The 21,333-nt window shown below is 49.1% G+C and overlaps 1 protein-coding gene across 4 annotated transcripts in view; it reads right to left on the bottom strand.

The window, feature by feature from the left end:
* LOC138453032 (E3 ubiquitin-protein ligase RNF19A-like) overlaps nt 1-13,757 on the bottom strand; it is a 342,960-nt gene extending 329,203 nt beyond the window's left edge. The window contains exons 1-2 of one of the 4 annotated variants that reach the window (XM_069605457.1): nt 13,699-13,757; nt 2,736-2,827 (exon numbers count right to left, since the gene is read on the bottom strand). The gene's annotated coding sequence lies outside the window, so the exon portion shown is untranslated. Of the gene's footprint in view, nt 1-2,735; nt 2,828-12,284; nt 12,361-12,678; nt 13,226-13,573; nt 13,637-13,698 lie in introns of those variants that run through there. The other 3 variants (XM_069605456.1, XM_069605455.1, XM_069605459.1) reach the window with 3 other exon arrangements.
* Nucleotides 13,758-21,333: the final 7,576 nt, after the last annotated feature.

Genomic DNA, 21,333 nt, shown 5'->3' with positions numbered 1-21,333 from the left:
TCCCAACTGGCAGCGTTATCCTGTTTAGTTGGGTATCCCCATTGCTTGTTGGGAATGTTCCCAACCTGGCCCTCCCGAATAGTGCAGAGTAGGATACGCCCGTCATCTTCATCCGTTGTGTTTCAAGCAGAGGTCCTCCTGTTCTGGGGGCATATGGATGGCCTAGGAGTGGGAGGTCCACAGCGGATGCATGCTTGGCCCACTGGCCTGGTTGGGGAGCATGGCAGGAACCACTGGCACCAGAATGGGAGGTATCAGGTTGGTCTGCTGCTCGTGTATCTTGGTGGCAAGGATGGTAGGTGGTCAGTGGGCAACCACACCCTCCACACACCGGGGAGCCTGGCCTCGGCGGTGCACTGAGCATTGCAGCCAACATGTATTGGTTTGCTCAGCAGTAGGGAGAGGCCAACTAGCAGCGAAGGAGAGTGCCTGTTGGGGGGAGGGGTGCCTCAGCAGGTGACCACCCCCCCCCCCCGGGGCACATCCCCACCTGTGGGGGATTGGTAGGAACTCAGGAAGTGCTAGATTTGCAGACAGCAAAGGGGCACTTTACTGCTCGTGAGCATGCCCCGTGTGAGTTGCACGACAGTGGAGGTGGTGTGGGGGGGCAGGGGGACTTGGGGTACCTTCTTGCTGCAGAAGCGGGGACCGCTATTAATTTGCATTTCCCCTCTAAGCCATGATGTAGCGCTGCCAACTTTGTGGTGTATTGTAACTTGGCAGAATTGGTTGCGGCAGAATTGACTGTAGTAAATTTCGCTGTGAATACAATTTTACCGTGGCCAAAGCCCGCAAATCTATGCCCCTGCCACCCCCAATAAATCCACCCAGCCCCCACTTACCTTTTGGGCAGCCGCTGCCTATCCTGACCCTGCGCGTCAGTTCCGTCCCTCTAATGCGGGTCGGATACGACGACGCAGAGTCCCCTTTTTTGTTGTTGTCCCCTGCCTCCAAACCTCAGAAAGCGGTGGGGACCCCTGCTACCCTCCAAGGCCATCAATACCGAACATGGGGAGCAGGGGACACCCCTGTAACACCTGCTCCCCATGTTAGGTATAGATTACCTAATTCGATCGAATTTAATTGATCGAATGGTACTGGCAGAAATTCGGCCCGATTTACCATTCGATCAACTAAAATTCAATCAAATTGGGTAATACCATTGAAACATATATGTTATGTAACATATTACTATACACATGATAGATAACTTAGCAATGTTAGAGGACTCAGTGGTGAGCCGTAACATATTACTATACACATGATAGATGACTAGCAATGTTAGAGGACTCAGTGGTGAGCCGTAACATATTACTATACACATGATAGGTGACTTAGCAATGTTAGAGGACTCAGTGGTGAGCCGTAACATATTACTATACACATGATAGGTGACTTAGCAATGTTAGAGGACTCAGTGGTGAGCCGTAACATATTACTATACACATGATAGATGACTAGCAATGTTAGAGGACTCAGTGGTGAGCCGTAACATATTACTATACACATGATAGGTGACTTAGCAATGTTAGAGGACTCAGTGGTGAGCCGTAACATATTACTATACACATGATAGGTGACTTAGCAATGTTAGAGGACTCAGTGGTGAGCCGTAACATATTACTATACACATGATAGATGACTAGCAATGTTAGAGGACTCAGTGGTGAGCCGTAACATATTACTATACACATGATAGGTGACTTAGCAATGTTAGAGGACTCAGTGGTGAGCCGTAACATATTACTATACACATGATAGGTGACTTAGCAATGTTAGAGGACTCAGTGGTGAGCCGTAACATATTACTATACACATGATAGATGACTAGCAATGTTAGAGGACTCAGTGGTGAGCCGTAACATATTACTATACACATGATAGATAACTTAGCAATGTTAGAGGACTCAGTGGTGAGCCGTAACATATTACTATACACATGATAGGTGACTTAGCAATGTTAGAGGACTCAGTGGTGAGCCGTAACATATTACTATACACATGATAGGTGACTTAGCAATGTTAGAGGACTCAGTGGTGAGCCGTAACATATTACTATACACATGATAGATGACTAGCAATGTTAGAGGACTCAGTGGTGAGCCGTAACATATTACTATACACATGATAGATAACTTAGCAATGTTAGAGGACTCAGTGGTGAACCGTAACATATTACTATACACATGATAGATGACTTAGCAATGTTAGAGGACTCAGTGGTGAGCCGTAACATATTACTATACACATGATAGATGACTTAGCAATGTTAGAGGACTCAGTGGTGAACCGTAACATATTACTATACACATGATAGATGACTTAGCAATGTTAGAGGACTCAGTGGTGAGCCGTAACATATTACTATACACATGATAGATGACTTAGCAATGTTAGAGGACTCAGTGGTGAGCCGTAACATATTACTATACACATGATAGATAACTTAGCAATGTTAGAGGACTCAGTGGTGAGCCGTAACATATTACTATACACATGATAGATGACTTAGCAATGTTAGAGGACTCAGTGGTGAGCCGTAATGCGTATATTGTATGGTTGTCATATCTTGCCCCCGGGTACAGTTGGATCAGACTGGGTGTATATATCCCTTTTAGAGGGAGGTGAAACAGGGGTGTCTTGGCTTCGACGTGGCTTTCCCAGCATTTAGAAGAGAGGCTGCGCTGGAAGTCTGTGCATTCCCAGGAAAAAAGACTAATGTAAGCCAGTCCTACCGTGTGGAACAGCCAGGTGACGATTTGCAGCTGCTTCTAACGGCTCCAGCTGTGGCCTGTCAGTCTTTGAACACTGTTCTATATATTTCCAGCTGAAAAAAACAAGATATATTTTACTGGTTGAATTAAAAAAAAACAACGAAAAGCAACCGCCTCCAAGATACAAATGGAATCAGCTGTGATTGCCCCCCTTTTAGTTCAGATGATGTTAAAAAACGCAGCTGCCAGAAACTGGATCCAGTAGAAGAGCCTGGTAGTTTATGTATAGACCTCCCTGTAATCCTCCAAAGCCAAGGCAGAGGTGTTCAACAGAAGGTGTGCGTCACTGCTGTTACTTCTCAAGTAAGCAAAGGTTGGCGAAACCAAGAGGTTCTAGCTGCGTTATGTCAAGTGCAGCCGTCAATTGCACTATTCACTCCATGCCACTACAGCACAGCGATAAAGTGCACATCGTTTCAAGGGATGACAATCCTCGCAGGGATTACCGAGAATTAAACGAATTCGAAATGTTCAAAACAAAGTCGTTTCAACGGAAATGACTTTCGGTTTTCACTCCAACGAACATTTCTGATAACCCTCTTCACCCCACCCCCTTGCAAAGCTGTAGGCTGCACACATCCTTCTGTGTGGGCCGTCTCCGGCATCTCTCTGCGATGCTGGTTCACTTCACTTCCATGCATGGGAACCGGCGCTGCAGGGTCCTTTTCTTTTTTCTTTTTCTTTAACTTTATTATACCCCCGATGCCTTTAGAGTGAACAAGGGTGCGAGGGACACACCTACAACCCCTGTTCCCCTTGTTCACTATAAAGGCAATGAATAGTAAATGTATACAACATTTTTGGCAGTTTATTTTTTTGTCTTTGAAACAATCTGCGGACACCTCCTTAAAGTACTTAACAAGAATCAGGCACACGCTTGAGAAAAAAACAAGTTGGCCAATGCAAACATTGGGTCTCATTACAAGTTCAGGGGTACAGGGGAAAAAGTGGAGGTAATTCCGCTGTTACCTCCGTTGTTTCCTTGGAATTACCACTGGCAGAATTACTGAGTGGTAATTCTGATGATTTTTGGCAGTAACATGGCGGATCAACCTCCATACATTGGTGCAATTACCACTCTGTAAGGGAAAAAACTAAAAAGATTTCGATAGCATACGCCAAACATGGGTTTAGAGGTGGCATCTGGTTGAAAATAGATGGGCTTCACGATCAAAGAGGGAATGAGAGCCGCTGTCTGCATAGAGTACACCAGAGGGAAGGAGAGCCACTGTCTGCATACAGCACACCAGAGGGAAGGAGAGCCACTGTCTGCACAGAGCACACCAGAGGGAAGGAGTGTGACTGTCTGCATAGAGTTCTCCTGGAGGAAGCAACGCTGCTGTATGCATAGAGTACACCAGACGGAAGGAGAGCCGCTGTCTGCATAGAGCTCTCCGGGGGAAGGAGTACCGCTGTATGCATAGAGCACACCAGAGGGAAAGGTAGCCACTGTCTGCATAGAGTACACCAGAGGGAAGGAGAGACACTGTCTGCATACAGCACACCAGAGGGAAGGGAAGCCACAGTCTGCACAGAGCACACCAGAGGGAAGGAGAGCCACTGTGTGCATAGAGTACACTAGAGGGAAGGACAGCAACTGTCTGCATAGAATACACCAGAGGGAAGGAGAGTCACTGTCTGCATAGAGTACACCAGAGGGAAGGAGAGCCACTGTCTGCATAGAGTACACCAGAGGGAAGGAGTGTGACTGTCTGCATAGAGTTCTCCTGGAGGAAGCAACGCTGCTGTATGCATAGAGTACACCAGACGGAAGGAGAGCCGCTGTCTGCATAGAGCTCTCCTGGGGGAAGGAGTACCGATGTATGCATAGAGCACACCAGAGGGAAAGGGAGCCATTGTCTGCATAGAATACACAAGAGGGAAGGAAAGTCACTGTCTGCATACAGCACACCAGAGGGAAGGAGAGCCACTGTCTGCACAGAGCACACCAGAGGGAAGGAGTGTGACTGTCTGCATAGAGTTCTCCTGGAGGAAGCAACGCTGCTGTATGCATAGAGTACACCAGACGGAAGGAGAGCCGCTGTCTGCATAGAGTTAACCAGAAAGGGAAGGAGTGTCACTGTCTGCATAGAGCTCTCCGGGGGGAAGGAGTACCGCTGTATGCATAGAGCACACCAGAGGGAAAGGGAGCCACTGTCTGCATAGAGTACACCAGAGGGAAGGAGAGACACTGTCTGCATACAGCACACCAGAGGGAAGGGAAGCCACAGTCTGCACAGAGCACACCAGAGGGAAGGAGAGCCACTGTGTGCATAGAGTACACTAGAGGGAAGGACAGCAACTGTCTACATAGAATACACAAGAGGGAAGAAGAGTCACTGTCTGCATAGAGTACACCAGAGGGAAGGAGAGCCACTGTCTGCATAGAGTACACCAGAGGGAAGGAGTGTGACTGTCTGCATAGAGTTTTCCTGGAGGAAGCAACGCTGCTGTATGCATAGAGTACACCAGACGGAAGGAGAGCCGCTGTCTGCATAGAGCTCTCCTGGGGGAAGGAGTACCGATGTATGCATAGAGCACACCAGAGGGAAAGGGAGCCATTGTCTGCATAGAATACACAAGAGGGAAGGAAAGTCACTGTCTGCATACAGCACACCAGAGGGAAGGAGAGCCACTGTCTGCACAGAGCACACCAGAGGGAAGGAGTGTGACTGTCTGCATAGAGTTCTCCTGGAGGAAGCAACGCTGCTGTATGCATAGAGTACACCAGACGGAAGGAGAGCCGCTGTCTGCATAGAGTTAACCAGAAAGGGAAGGAGTGTCACTGTCTGCATAGAGCTCTCCGGGGGGAAGGAGTACCGCTGTATGCATAGAGCACACCAGAGGGAAAGGGAGCCACTGTCTGCATAGAGTACACCAGAGGGAAGGAGAGACACTGTCTGCATACAGCACACCAGAGGGAAGGGAAGCCACAGTCTGCACAGAGCACACCAGAGGGAAGGAGAGCCACTGTGTGCATAGAGTACACTAGAGGGAAGGACAGCAACTGTCTGCATAGAATACACCAGAGGGAAGGAGAGTCACTGTCTGCATAGAGTACACCAGAGGGAAGGAGAGCCACTGTCTGCATAGAGTACACCAGAGGGAAGGAGTGTGACTGTCTGCATAGAGTTTTCCTGGAGGAAGCAACGCTGCTGTATGCATAGAGTACACCAGACGGAAGGAGAGCCGCTGTCTGCATAGAGCTCTCCTGGGGGAAGGAGTACCGATGTATGCATAGAGCACACCAGAGGGAAAGGGAGCCATTGTCTGCATAGAATACACAAGAGGGAAGGAAAGTCACTGTCTGCACAGAGTACACCAGACGGAAGGAGAGCCGCTGTCTGCATAGAGCTCTCCTGGGGGAAGGAGTACCAATGTATGCATAGAGCACACCAGAGGGAAAGGGAGCCACTGTCTGCATAGAATACACAAGAGGGAAGGAAAGTCACTGTCTGCACAGAGTACACCAGAAGGATGGAGAGCCGCTGTCTGCATAGAGCGCACCAGAGGGAAGGAGTGTGGCTGTCTGCATAGAGCACACCAGCTGGAAGAAGTGTTGCTGTCTGCATACAGCACACCAGAGGGAAGGAGTGTCACTGTCTGCATAGAATACACCAGAGGGAAGGAGAGTCACTGTCTGCATAGAGTACACCAGAGGGAAGGAGAGCCACTGTCTGCATAGTGTACACTAGAGGGAAGGACAGCAACTGTCTGCATAGAATACACCAGAGGGAAGGAGAGTCACTGTCTGCATAGAGTACACCAGAGGGAAGGGAGAGCCACTGTCTGCATAGTGTACACCAGAGGGAAGGAGAGCCGCTGTCTGCATAGGGTACACCAGAGGAATGAGAGCCATTGTCTACATAGAGCACACAAGGGGGAAGGAGAGCCATTGTCTGCATAGAGAATACCAAAGGGACATAGCGCCTCTCTCTGCATAGAACAGAGAGAAGCAGTGCCACTGTGTGCATAGTGAACACCAGAGAAAAGCAATGTCACTGTCTGCATAGAGTACACCAGAGGGAAGGAGAGCCACTGTCTGCATACAGCACACCAGAGGGAAGGGAAGCCACAGTCTGCACAGAGCACACCAGAGGGAAGGAGAGCCACTGTGTGCATAGAGTACACTAGAGGGAAGGACAGCAACTGTCTGCATAGAATACACCAGAGGGAAGGAGAGTCACTGTCTGCGTAGAGTACACCAGAGGAAAGGAGAGCCACTGTCTGCATAGAGTACACCAGAGGGAAGGAGTGTGACTGTCTGCATAGAGTTCTCCTGGAGGAAGCAACGCTGCTGTATGCATAGAGTGCACCAGACGGAAGGAGAGCTGCTGTCTGCATAGAGTTAACCAGAAAGGGAAGGAGTGTCACTGTCTGCATAGAGCTCTCCTGGGGGAAGGAGTACCGCTGTATGCATAGAGCACACCAGAGGGAAAGGGAGCCACTGTCTGCATAGAATACACAAGAGGGAAGGAAAGTCACTGTCTGCATAGAGTACACCAGAAGGATGGAGAGCCGCTGTCTGCATAGAGCGCACCAGAGGGAAGGAGTGTCGCTGTCTGCATAGAGCGCACCAGCTGGAACAAGTGTTGCTGTCTGCATACAGCACACCAGAGGGGAGGAGTGTCACTGTCTGCATAGTGTACACCAGAGGGAAGGAGAGCCGCTGTCTGAATAGGGTACACCAGAGGAATGAGAGCCGCTGTCTGCATAGAGCACACCAGTGGGAAGGGGTGTCACTGTCTGCATAGAGTACACTAGAAGGAAGGAGAGTCACTGGCTGCATAGAGTACACCAGGGAGGGAAGGAGGGTCGCTGTCTGCATAGGGTTCTCCTGGGGGAAGGAGCACTGCTGTGTGCATAGAGTACACCAGAGGGAAGGAAAGCCACTGACTGCATAGAATATATCAGAAGGAAAGAGAGCTGCTGTCTGCATAGAGCACACCAGTGGGAAGGGGTGTCACTGTCTGCATAGAGTACACTAGAAGGAAGGAGAGTCACTGTCTGCATAGAGTACACCAGGGAGGGAAGGAGGATCGTTGTCTGCATAGGGTTCTCCTGGGGGAAGGAGCGCTGCTGTGTGCTTAGAGTACACCAGAGGGAAGGAAAGCCACTGACTGCATAGAATATATCAGAAGGAAAGAGAGCTGCTGTCTGCATAGAGTACACAAAAGGGAAGGAGAGCCACTAACTGCATAGAATACATCCGAAGGAAAGAGAGCCGCTGTCTGCATAGAGTACACCAGAAGGATAGAGAGACGCTGTCTGCATAGAGCACACCAGAGGGACGGAGAGCCACTGACTGCATAGAATATATCAGAAGGAAAGAGAGCTGCTGTCTGCATAGAGTACACCAGAGGGAAGGAGAGCTGCTGTCTGCATAGAGCACACCAGAGGGAAGGAGAGACACTGACTGCATAGAATACATCCGAAGGAAAGAGAGCCGCTGTCTGCATAGAGTACACCAGAAGGATAGAGAGCCATTGTCTACATAGAGCACACAAGGGGGGAAGGAGAGCCACTGTCTGCATAGAGAACACCAAAGGGACATAGCGCCTCTGTCTGCATAGAACAGAGAGAAGCAGTGCCACTGTGTGCATAGTGAACACCAGAGAAAAGCAATGTCACTGTCTGCATAGAGTACACCAGAGGGAAGGAGAGCCACTGTCTGCATACAGCACACCCGAGGGAAGGGAAGCCACAGTCTGCATAGAGCACACCAGAGGGAAGGAGAGCCACTGTGTGCATAGAGTACACTAGAGGGAAGGACAACAACTGTCTGCATAGAATACACCAGAGGGAAGGAGAGTCACTGTCTGCATAGAGTACACCAGAGGGAAGGAGAGCCACTGTCTGCATAGTGTACACTAGAGGGAAGGACAGCAACTGTCTGCATAGAATACACCAGAGGGAAGGAGAGTCACTGTCTGCATAGAGTACACCAGAGGGAAGGGAGAGCCACTGTCTGCATAGAGTACACCAGAGGGAAAGAGAGCCACTGTCTGCATAGAGTACACCAGAAGGATAGAGAGCCATTGTCTACATAGAGCACACAAGGGGGAAGGAGAGACACTGTCTGCATAGAGAACACCAAAGGGACATAGTGCCTCTGTCTGCATAGAACAGAGAGAAGCAGTGCCACTGTGTGCATAGTGAACACCAGAGAAAAGCAATGTCACTGTCTGCATAGAGTACACCAGAGGGAAGGAGAGCCACTGTCTGCATACAGCACACCAGAGGGATGGGAAGCCACAGTCTGCATAGAGCACACCAGAGGGAAGGAGAGCCACTGTGTGCATAGAGTACACTAGAGGGAAGGACAGCAACTGTCTGCATAGAATACACCAGAGGGAAGGAGAGTCACTTTCTGCATAGAGTACACCAGAGGGAAGGAGAGCCACTGTCTGCATAGAGTACACCAGAGGGAAGGAGTGTGACTGTCTGCATAGAGTTCTCCTGGAGGAAGCAACGCTGCTGTATGCATAGAGTACACCAGACGGAAGGAGAGCCGCTGTCTGCATAGAGCTCTCCTGGGGGAAGGAGTACCGATGTATGCATAGAGCACACCAGAGGGAAAGGGAGCCACTGTCTGCATAGAATACACAAGAGGGAAGGAAAGTCACTGTCTGCACAGGGTACACCAGAAGGATGGAGAGCCGCTGCCTGCATAGAGCACACCAGAGGGAAGGAGTGTCGCTGTCTGCATAGAGCGCACCAGCTGGAACAAGTGTTGCTGTCTGCATACAGCACACCAGAGGGAAGGAGTGTGACTGTCTGCATAGAGTTCTCCTGGAGGAAGCAACGCTGCTGTATGCATAGAGTACACCAGACGGAAGGAGAGCCGCTGTCTGCATAGAGCTCTCCTGGGGGAAGGAGTACCGATGTATGCATAGAGCACACCAGAGGGAAAGGGAGCCACTGTCTGCATAGTGTACACCAGAGGGAAGCAGAGCCGCTGCCTGCATAGGGTACACCAGAGGAATGGGAGCCGCTGTCTGCATAGAGCACACCAGAGGGAAGGGGTGTCACTGTCTGCATAGAGTACACTAGAGGGAAGGAGAGTCACTGTCTGCATAGAGTACACCAGAGAGGGAAGGAGGGTCACTGTCTGCATAGAGTTCTCCTGGGGGAAGGAGCGCTGCTGTGTGCATAGAGTACACCAGAGGGAAGGAAATCCACTGACTGCATAGAATATATCAGAAGGAAAGAGAGCTGCTGTCTGCATAGAGTACACCAAAGGGAAGGAGAGCCACTGACTGCATAGAATACATCCGAAGGAAAGAGAGCTGCTGTCTGCATAGAGTACACCAGAAGGATAGAGAGACGCTGTCTGCATAGAGCACACCAGAGGGAAGGAGAGCCACTGACTGCATAGAATATATCAGAAGGAAAGAGAGCCGCTGTCTGCATAGACTACACCAGAAGGATAGAGAGCCATTGTCTGCATAGAGAACACCAAAGGGACATAACGCCTCTGTCTGCATAGAACAGAGAGAAGCAGTGCCACTGTGTGCATAGTGAACACCAGAGAAAAGCAATGTCACTGTCTGCATAGAGTACACCAGAGGGAAGGAGAGCCACTGTCTGCATACAGCACACCCGAGGGAAGGGAAGCCACAGTCTGCATAGAGCACACTAGAGGGAAGGACAACAACTGTCTGCATAGAATACACCAGAGGGAAGGAGAGTCACTGTCTGCATAGAGTACACCAGAGGGAAGGAGAGCCACTGTCTGCATAGAGTACACCAGAGGGAAGGAGAGCCACTGTCTGCATAGAGTACACTAGAGGGAAGGACAGCAACTGTCTGCATAGAATACACCAGAGGGAAGGAGAGTCACTGTCTGCATAGAGTACACCAGAGGGAAGGAGAGCCACTGTCTGCATAGAGGACACTAGAGGGAAGGACAGCAACTGTCTGCATAGAATACACCAGAGGAAAGGAGAGCCACTGTCTGCATAGAGCACAGCAGGGGGGAGGAGAACCACTGTCTGCATAGAGAACACCAAAGAAACATAGCGCCACTCTCTGCATAGAGCAGAGAGAAGGGGAGCCACTGTGTGCATAGAGCACACCAGAGAAAAGGAGTTTCACTGTCTGCATAGGGCACACCAGAGTGAAGGAGAGCCACTATCTGCATAGAGTACACCAGCGGGAAGGAGAGCCGATGTGTGCATAGAGTAGACTAGAGGGACGGAGAGCCACTGTCTGTATAGATAACACCAGAGGGACATAGCACCACTGACTGCATAGAGCAGAGAGAAGGGGAGCCACTGTGTGCATAGAGTACACCAGAGAAAAGGAGTTTCACTGTCTGCATAGGGCACACCAGAGTGAAGGAGAGCCACTATCTGCATAGAGTACACCAGCGGGAAGGAGAGCCGATGTGTGCATAGAGTAGACTAGAGGGACGGAGAGCCACTGTCTGTATAGATAACACCAGAGGGACATAGCACCACTGACTGCATAGAGCAGAGAGAAGGGGAGCCACTGTGTGCATAGGGCACACCAGAGGGAAGGAGTGCAACTGTCTGCATAGATTTCTCCTGGAGGAAGCAGCGCCGCTGTATGCATAGAGTAGATCAGAGGGAATGAGAACCGCTGTATGCATAGAGTACACCACAAGGAAGGAGGGTCACTGTGTGCATAGAGTACACCAGAAGGAAGGAGGGTCACTGTGTGCATAGAGTTAACCAGAGGAAGGAGTGTCACTGTGTGCATAGAGTACACCAGAAGGAAGGAGGGTCACTGTGTGCATAGAGTTCACCAGAGGAAGGAGTGTCACTGTGTGCATAGAGTAGATCAGAGCTAGGGACAGAGAGACCCTGCCTGCATAGAGTCGGTATAATGCCGTCACACCGCTGACCCCCGGCACACATAGGGGGTCGGTGATCTGTGTAGAGAGTATCTGCACTGACCTCCGACCCACCCCCCACCAGAGCCTGGAAGTCATTGTTTCGGCAATGACGGGCGTCATACGATGTGAACGTGCAGTCAGTCACTGTGGTCGTTCACTCTCTCTGGCCTTCCTTCCTCTGGCACTGGCTGTGGCACCCGTGGCAGGTGGCACGAGAGCCGCCACTGCAGCTCTTCCCCTGTATGCAGTACTATGCACAAGTAAGGAGGCAGTGCCATGTGACATGCAAGGCCCCTGCACCGTGATTGGTCGGGCCGGGCACACGCGCACATGTATTGTTCCTCACACCCTGCACACCTGCGCACCTTCTTTGCGGGCAGACCCCTCACCCTGCGCGCAGGGTGGTCTCCCCATAGCATCTTCCCCCGCGTACCCCTCAGTCCACCTGTCCCGTGGCCCCTCCTCCCCAGCCTCTCTCTCTCCCTTTTCCCATCACCTGAATGTCCTTCCCACTTTCGCGCCCTCTCAAGTCTTCCCTTTTCTCGTCGCCTTAACCCACATCCATGGACCGCAGACCCCCCCCCCTCCCCCCCCTCCCCCACCCCCTCCCCCCACTCGTGCCCCCTTCCCCGCCTCGCATATCCTCGTACCTCGGTGCCTGTCGCCTCCGGCCCACTGGGCCACTCTGTCTTTCTGCGGCTCTCTCTCGTGTCTGCCCTGGTGAGCCTTTCACCTCCTCTCCCAGCACCCCCCTCTCCCTTTCCCTTTCCTCTACCTGGCTCTCCAATTGGCGAGTCTGTGTTTGGTGCTCACCCATCCCCCTACCTCCTGTCCTCAGCTGCCCTCAGACAGCACATGGCTCCCAAAACCCCCTCCCTCGCCTCAATCACCCCCTCCCTCCCACTTCAGACCTCACTTGCTCTCGAGTAAAGCACGAGCACACACCAACAGTTCTCCCATTACGAGAGCAGGGAGTTCTATCCAGACAGAAGAGAAATGCTCTCCACTGCAGTATACGGACAGCAGCTCAGTGGGTCAGTGTACCTGCTTCTCCAGAGCTCCGTTTGCTACCAACAAGACATCCGGCTCAAATCCCGGCTGATAGCTCGGCGGGCTAACGCATCAGCTGTTCGGATATGTTTCTAGCCTGGATGAGACTAGCGAGCTTGAATCCCAAGAACACAGCTCAATGCGTCAATGCACCTGCGGCTGGCGAGCGTAGGCCCCAGTGTAGAGCAGCGTGGCACATCAGATGAAGGCGGCTGAGTCGGGTTGCGGCTGCATGAAGCGGGACTGCTTGCTATGCAAATGCGCCGCGAGAAGTTCTAGCGCGGCCCGTGTTTCCTGCAAGCCCTGCGATGCGATTGGGCTATTTATAAAGGCAAGGCAAACTCGTGACGCTTTTCAGAACTAGGGGGGATGCTGTGAGCGCATTTCACCGACGGCCGGATGATGAAAGGCGTGCCTGAGCGGAGGTCCCCGCAGCTGGGAGGGGAGTGGTCCAGCCCCTGCATCGCTGCGCGCGGACGGGATGAGGGATGTCTGCAGCATCACCAGCCGGCATCCGGGATTCCCACCCACACACCCACCGCTGGGGCAGAACCAGGGCTAGGGCGTGGGGGCGGCAGAGGGGGTCCGCGCAGCCCCCCGTGCCTCCTCCCACCGCCCCTCACCCTACCTCCAGATTTATTAGTGCTAAGGGACGCCATCTCATGAAATATTTAAGCCCACGCGCAGATCAGGCCAGACAAGCTGGAATGGAGAGGGGGGGGGCGCCCCCCACCTTGCCTAGGCGAGGAGGCAATTTCCCCTCTGGAAACAGCTTGTGATACAGTGGCGTGGGGGCGAGGACCCCCCTCCTTTTGAAGTTGCACCCCCTAGCCAGCAACCCCCCTCACCATGCCCACCCCCTGGGCGCCCTGAAGCGCAGGCATCTTACCCTGCGGCGGTCCACGGCGCCCCCCGCTGCGGCTGCTGCGGCTGTGATGTGAGGAGTCCAGGCTGCCTCACCCCCCCCCCCTCCTCCCTCCGTCCCCCCTCCCTCCAGAGCACCGCAAGGGTTACCATTACATATGCCATGCATCCGAACAGGACCAAAACAGAGCGGGGGGACCCGGCTCGCGCGGCACGCTGGGAAGTGTAGTTTCGGGGCTGCACTTGAATGACACACGAACAGCCACCGGCGCTACCCTCCTGTCCAATGAGATAACTTCCAGATTGTGGGTGTATGTTAGAAAAGCGTTAACAAAAAGGAAACTTAGTAAACATATTGGAACCTAACTAAATTAAAAAAAAAACATAATAATTTGATATGTATAAAGCACTTTGATCCAAAACGCTTTCTTTCTTTATTTTAATTGTTTTTTTTATAACGCGTTTAATACCAGAGTTGGGCTTCTAAGCGCGGATCCGGGATTCGAACCTCTGTTGCCCTGCGTGGTTTTGCTACCAAGACCACTGTTTGACCCTGTCCTATCCTCCTTTATAGAAGAAGCAAAGGCTGAGATGGACATGCCAGGATTTGAAGCGCAACCCCACAGATCACATCAACGAGCGCTTAACTGGGCGAGCCATCTTACCGGTTTTCAAAAGAATTGAAATAAAACAGAAGGCGACCCCACTCAGCCGCTCCCATCCCCTCACCCCCATTAAAACAAGGAAACGGTGCATAAGTTCTTTCGATCACACACAAGCAAGCCTTGTACTAAGAGCTTGCCCTCTGCTGCGAGCCCCTGCGCATGTGCGGCCCAGCGGTGTGCAGGCATGATGTGTGTGGTAATACATTGTAAATACATCTGGAGAATTACCGCCAACTCGTTTACCACTACTGCCACTCTGTCTCATGGCTCTTCCACGGGGGCTGGAGCGGTAAATCCCAATTTCTGGACTCCATGGGCATTTTAAATGGTTGACCATGAGCGGTAGTCCCGCAGAGTAAATGCACTGAGCTTTGAGGGTAAAGAGGGAGATGGGCCTGCTGGGGGTGCCTCCTCCACGTTACCCCCAGATCTACAGTACCGTGGTGTGGTAATGTCGTGGTAAAGTGGCAGTAACGGAATTATCGCAACTTTACCGCAGCACTGTGTTCGTAATGAGGCCCCCTCTCTATTAGTCTCTGCCACAGAAACAGGGTTCCATTGATGGCCGCGAGGCCAGTCTTCTGCAACATCTCTTTATTTTCTCAAAGAGCAAAACTACTAGTCCCATACACCCACCCCTATCATGTGCTCTTTTGCTGGACTTTAGGACTTTTTATTTTTTATCCTGGAGTGAGTCAGACCTTTTTCCCCACTCTCTCATGCATATTTCTTTGATTTGAACCCTGTGTTTCTTTTGGTTTTGGAGTCTGACAAACTCCATAGGCATCATCTTTACATTGCGTCACACAGCACCTTCGGTGCAGTTTCAGAGAGAAGTCCCTTGGATTTCTCAAAGGTTTAAATACCTTTTCTTGGATAAACTATTGTTTCCAAGAGTAGTAAAGTGAAATTGGCTTTACTTACCAGTTATTCGTATGTAGGTCCAGTGATCCCCATTTTATGAGGAAGTACTGGGTGGCTACCTATTAGCCCCTTTTCCTACCTTCACTTGTAACATGTTTATGTTACCCCACTGCAATTAATGGCTGATGGCATTGTTAATTTTCCTACCACTGTGTGTTTTTACCGCAGGCTGAATCCTCAGCGACAGCATTGCACCCATGGGTGCCCATTTTGTCAAAATGGCCCAGTCTTTTATTTCGCCATTTCTTGCTTGTGCTGTCTTTCTTGGGGTTCACTCTGTGCGCCAAACCAGGTTTAGTCCATTTTGTCTTTGGCGGGATTCAATGCTGAAACCCGCCTCTGGCTCCAGCATTTCTGGCAGCGCAGGAAGCGATGGAGGTTCCCCAAACTCCCTGTCCTTAGTCTCCTTGGTTACAGGAATGCACCAAAAGGTGATTGGCCGGCTGGCTGTCCTTGGAGCACAGCCACCCTCTTGTGTGAGTGACAGCTAGACTGCAAATGAATGGGAGAAACCTGCATAAAAGGCAAGGTCTTTTGCAAGGAAGGCAGAGTCGACCACTGGACGAAGGAACAAAAGAAGAAAGTGGGAGAGAAGCTTGCTGCACCCTCCTGGACCGTTGGTTTGCCCGGTGAAGCCCTGCTGCTGTGCTCAAGCTTCAATTTTCCCATCGACTAGAGAAGCCCGGAAAGGACAACTTCTTCCCTTGTGTTGGTAGGAACAACTGACCCCAAGAGAAACTTGACTGGAACCCCTCTCCCTACTGGCTGTACTTCTTCACTGCTACAGGAACAGAATGCCAGGGGACAGGAACACCAGGGACGAGTGCAGCGTCTTTAAGCCGACCCGAGCTCCAGGAAGATCCTAAGAACCCTCCTGAAGCAGGGTGGCCTGAGCCACAGCAACAGAGTGCTGGACCCCAGAAGCAAGGGGAGCCCACAAGGTGTCCAAGAACCGCAGTGGCACTATTTGCCGGTAGCTGAAACTGTGAAGTGCCGCTGATCTGGAGTAACCCAATTGCTGCCGCCGACCTTCAAACCGCAGTGCAGGAGTCCTCCAGACGTCCTCCCTCTTGTCCCTACGACTGAGGCCCAGGAACACAGGATCTGCAGGACTGCGAGAGGACCAGAAGCCAGCTGGACCATTTTCTTCAGACCTAAGGTACTGTCCAACTAGGGGTCCTTACCTCTTGTTGTGTAGCTCGCTTGCTCTCCCTGGTGACTTGCATTGGCTGCCCTTTACAGAGTTACTTACATCTTTTCTCTTCACAAGCCTCCCAGCTTGTGGCCCAACAGTGATTCTTTTCTACCACTCTCTATTTAACATTGTGCAAGCCTTTGTGCTATCCTCCACAAGTGCCTCCGCTCCCCTTGACTTTGCTCAATTGACATTGACTGTCCGGGCTCCCTGCAGACTCTTTTTACTCTCTGACTTTGTGTTTATCTGTCCCTCAAAGAGTCATACATACGTTACTTGTATGGCTGGGAAAGGGTTAACCTATATTTCAGTGGAGGAGTGTGAAAAGTACTTACGTGTTCAGAGAATTTGTTAACCTTTGTTTCCTTCCCTAACCCTTTCCTTTTTCCACAACCTCAGTATTGCATTTAAGTGTTAAAGTGATACATTAATGTCCACAGTATCCTAACTATTGAAGTCACCTCAGGGTGTAGGAAGTGTGTTTGTGTGACATGCCAAAAGGGCATCTACTTACTTAACTGAAACTGAAGGAGTGTATTTTTGAAGTGTATTTTATTGTTGCATATTGCCCTTTCTAAAGGAGGCTTATTTTAAAACTGACTGTTAAATTAATAAATCATGATTTTAATAAGAAACCTTCAGTATAAGTGTTATTTGAATACCTGTCACTGTGAACCTCTATGTTGCACCTCTACAGCTCACATTGACCACTCTTGAAGTCTGGCTGCTCAGTCACTCTACCAACTTGTGTAGTACAGGCCTATACCAAAGGTTGGGTTAACTATTGCCAAGAGGACATGGCTGGTGTAGTCTCCCACAGGCTTACTACATACAATCTTGCCTAACACCTATGATGACCCCTTCCGCTGCTGCATGGGAAACTACGGGATCAGGGATGGAAAGCAAAGGGTGGGATAATACTCACTGTCTTGCCATTAGCACAATCCCGACTCTCCATAGCAAATTACTAGGATTTATCGACATTCTATGGCATGGTTCAGAGGCCTCCGAAATCATGGCACCTTTAGCCTGATGTGCACCAAAAAGGTGATGGCCGTCCACTGACCCGCACACAATTTAAGGAATTCTGTCACGCAAGGGAGGCCAATATGGGTCAGCCAGGTTTAGTCCTATACTAAACATGAGCCTCGACACCCGCAAGAGAGAGCACTCTACACCCAACAGCTGCAGTTCACTTGCCACGCACCTGTAAAATACAGCAATCCTCGCACCTCTTTGTGCTACGCTGCCCATTGCCATCATTTGGGCTGGAAAAGGACCAGTGGACCCGTATCCACGCTGGACCGTCTCCCCTGCCCCCTAACTGCCCACGCAAGCCTCTCCTTTGTGGGCATGCTGCACAGGCATGGCAAGGAAGATGAGAGAGTGGAGGCAGTGCCCAAGAACCTGTGAGCCCTCAGCCATGTGTCCATGAATCATGCCAGCTTTGCCAGGCAACCCCAGCAACATCACCAGCCGGTATTGTCTCTTGCCGGCATGTCTTCCATAAAGCAGGGGATTGCAACATTTGTCTCTCCAGATGTTTTGAACTACAAAATCCATGATTCCTCACTATTGGCTGTGGTGGCTAGGGCGCACAGGAGTGGTAGTCCAACACATCTGGGTAGTCAAAGGTTGCAGACACCTGCCCTAAGGAAAGACAAAAAACACGTAAGGGGAACAATACGATGAGAATGGCACAAGGAAGTGCCTTTTAGCACACAAAAACACTTATTGGGGTCCACCTTTTCAGTGTGGAGGCTGATCCTTATGTTGGTACCATTTAATGGGTGACCTCAGAGGATGGATTTCACAGAAGATTCCTCATAATGTATGGGGGCTCCTGTCCTTAGGCATGGGGTGCCTGGGGCTGTTGTCCATTTCATAATAAGTGTTTTTGTGTGCTAAAAACATTGTTTTGAATAACACTTCGGGAAAAATTTTGAAGTCTAAATGCCTCCCTGAATGTGAACAAGGAAGTGCCAACAGACATTGTGCAGGACACTGGGAAACTCCCCTCTCCATTCCAGTGATTGCCTCAATAACAGCAGCTAGCACCTGTGGAGACCCTCTGCCCACCCTGGACAGTATTTATTCTGCTGTGTTAGCCTGGTATTTTAGTCTGGTGTATTACCTTTTTTCGTTAGCCTGTTATTTCACCCGCCAAGACATGGCATAAATCACCCAACAACCTCCCCTGTTCCAACCTTCAACCAAAGGCCATGACATTCCATGGCAGCACTGGAACAACTCTTTGATACCTATTTTATCGCAATAGAAGCTGCAGGAGAGATTCTACGAAAGACCTCACCCGAGGGCAAGTTATCAGCATGGCCAAAATGGCTGCGATGATAGACTGCATGAAGGCCATTCGCGAGCCAGAGGGGAGGATGGTAGTGCTTTGCTGAGAAAGAAAAGGGCACATGTAACCCATCCCTAGAAAACCCATAGTGAGTAAAGCCTGAGTGGGTAATGAATGCAGACGGCAGACCGAGAGGGAGGGGTATGCATGCTTCATATGTGGTAGCACGGGCCATATGGATCAGCCCTGGCCTCTTCGCCCAGGGTGTTGTGTCTCATTAATGTGGGAAGAAAGGCCACCTGGCAGACGTTTGCCATGGCAGTCCCAAAAGGATCTGCTATTTTGAGGAAGAAGTCCAACTCAAATGACTTAGTTATTGCAGTGGTAGATGAAAAGGATGTTGCAGGCGTGAGGTGTGCCTAGATGGTAAGAAGTTGCAGATAATGGCAGAGTCCAGCTCCCACTGTACTGTGGTTGGAGTCAGTGCATGGAAGAGCGGGGGGTAGCAACTGAAGGAACTATCCATTCTAGACATGAATCCTAAGTCATACGCTGGGGCAACGATGCATATAGTCTGTATTCACATTGTTGACATTGAGCTTCTGGGAAGAACAGTTCATGTCAATTGAATGTGCTTAATAAGGGTGCCGGCTTACTAAACTGGAGCCACCGAAAGGGCTTGGGCATCAGACATGACCCTTATGCACCTGAGCCTGTAATATTGGTGAAAGGGCCTTATGCACCTGAGCCTGTAATATTGGTGAAAGGGCCGTATGCACCTGAGCCTGTAATATTGGTGAAAGGGCCGTATGCACCTGAGCCTGTAATATTGGTGAAAGGGAACATTTTGCAAAGGTTCCCTGAGATGAGATTTAAGGGCTTAAAACACAAAATAAGGGTTTATAGTCATTCCATCGACAGCCAAAGCATCTAATGCCATACCATCTAAAAACAAGCATCTTTAAAAAAAAGCATCTAATGCCATACCATCTAAAAACAAGCATCGAAAAAAAGCATCTAATGCCATACCATCTAAAAACAAGCATCGAATAAAAAGCATCTAATGCCATACCATCTAAAAAAAAGCATCGAAAAAAAAGCATCTAATGCCATACCATCTAAAAAAAAGCATCTAATGCCATACCATCTAAAAACAAGCATCTAAAAAAAGCATCTAATGCCATACCATCTAAAAACAAGCATCGAAAAAAAGCATCTAATGCCATACCATCTAAAAACAAGCATCTAAAAAAAGCATCTAATGCCATACCATCTAAAAACAAGCATCTAAAAAAAAGCATCTAATGCCATACCATCTAAAAAAAGCATCTAAAAAAAAGCATCTAATGCCATACCATCTAAAAACAAGCATCGAAAAAAAGCATCTAATGCCATACCATCTAAAAACAAGCATCGAAAAAAAAGCATCTAATGCCATACCATCTAAAAACAAGCATCGAAAAAAAGCATCTAATGCCATACCATCTAAAAACAAGCATCTAAAAAAAGCATCTAATGCCATACCATCTAAAAACAAGCATAAAAAAAGCATCTAATGCCATACCATCTAAAAACAAGCATCTAAAAAAAGCATCTAATGCCATACCATCTAAAAACAAGCATCTAAAAAAAAGCATCTAATGCCATACCATCTAAAAAAAGCATCTAATGCCATACCATCTAAAAACAAGCATAGAAAAAAGCATCTAATGCCATACCATCTAAAAACAAGTATCTAAAAAAAGCATCTAATGCCATACCATCTAAAAACAAGCATCGAAAAAAAAGCATCTAATGCCATACCATCTAAAAACAAGCATCGAAAAAAAAGCATATAATGCCATACCATCTAAAAACAAGCATCGAAAAAAAGCATCTAATGCCATACCATCTAAAAACAAGCATCGGAAAAAAAACATCTAATGCCATACCATCTAAAAACAAGCATCTAAAAAAAGCATCTAATGCCATACCATCTAAAAACAAGCATCTAAAAAAAGCATCTAATGCCATACCATCTAAAAACAAGCATCGAAAAAAAGCATCTAATGCCATACTATCTAAAAACAAGCATCTAAAAAAAGCATCTAATGTCATACCATCTAAAAACAAGCATCTAAAAAAAGCATCTAATGCCATACCATCTAAAAAAAAGCATCTAATGCCATACCATCTAAAAACAAACATCTAAAAAAAAGCATCTAATGCCATACCATCTAAAAACAAACATCTAAAAAAAAGCATCTAATGCCATACCATCTAAAAACAAGCATCTAAAAAAAGCATCTAATGCCATACCATCTAAAAACAAGCATCTAAAAAAAAGCATCTAATGCCATACCATCTAAAAACAAACATCTAAAAAAAGCATCTAATGCCATACCATCTAAAAACAAACATCGAAAAAAAAAGCATCTAATGCATTTTTTAAATTTTTTTTTAATTGGGGGGTACCACCAACCCCCTTTTTTTACCTTCAAACCCCATTTTTATTAAACTAAATGCATAAGGTGCTTTTTTAGATGCTTCTTTAGATGGGTTGGCTGTTGATGGTTTGGTTGTCAATGCAATGGCCGGATACCGAGAGAGGGGTGTGATCCAGGTTGCACATAAAGTGCGATTAGTGCCCTATATGTTGCAAAATCCGTTGAAGAAAGAAGTAGACAAACGTTGCTCAGGCAACATCATAGAGAAGGCAA

Source organism: Ambystoma mexicanum, chromosome 4p (genome assembly GCF_040938575.1).
Source record: "Ambystoma mexicanum isolate Mex_15411 chromosome 4p, UKY_AmexF1_1, whole genome shotgun sequence".
NCBI lineage: Eukaryota > Metazoa > Chordata > Amphibia > Caudata > Ambystomatidae > Ambystoma > Ambystoma mexicanum.
This window is presented reverse-complemented; position numbering and strand designations above follow the sequence as displayed.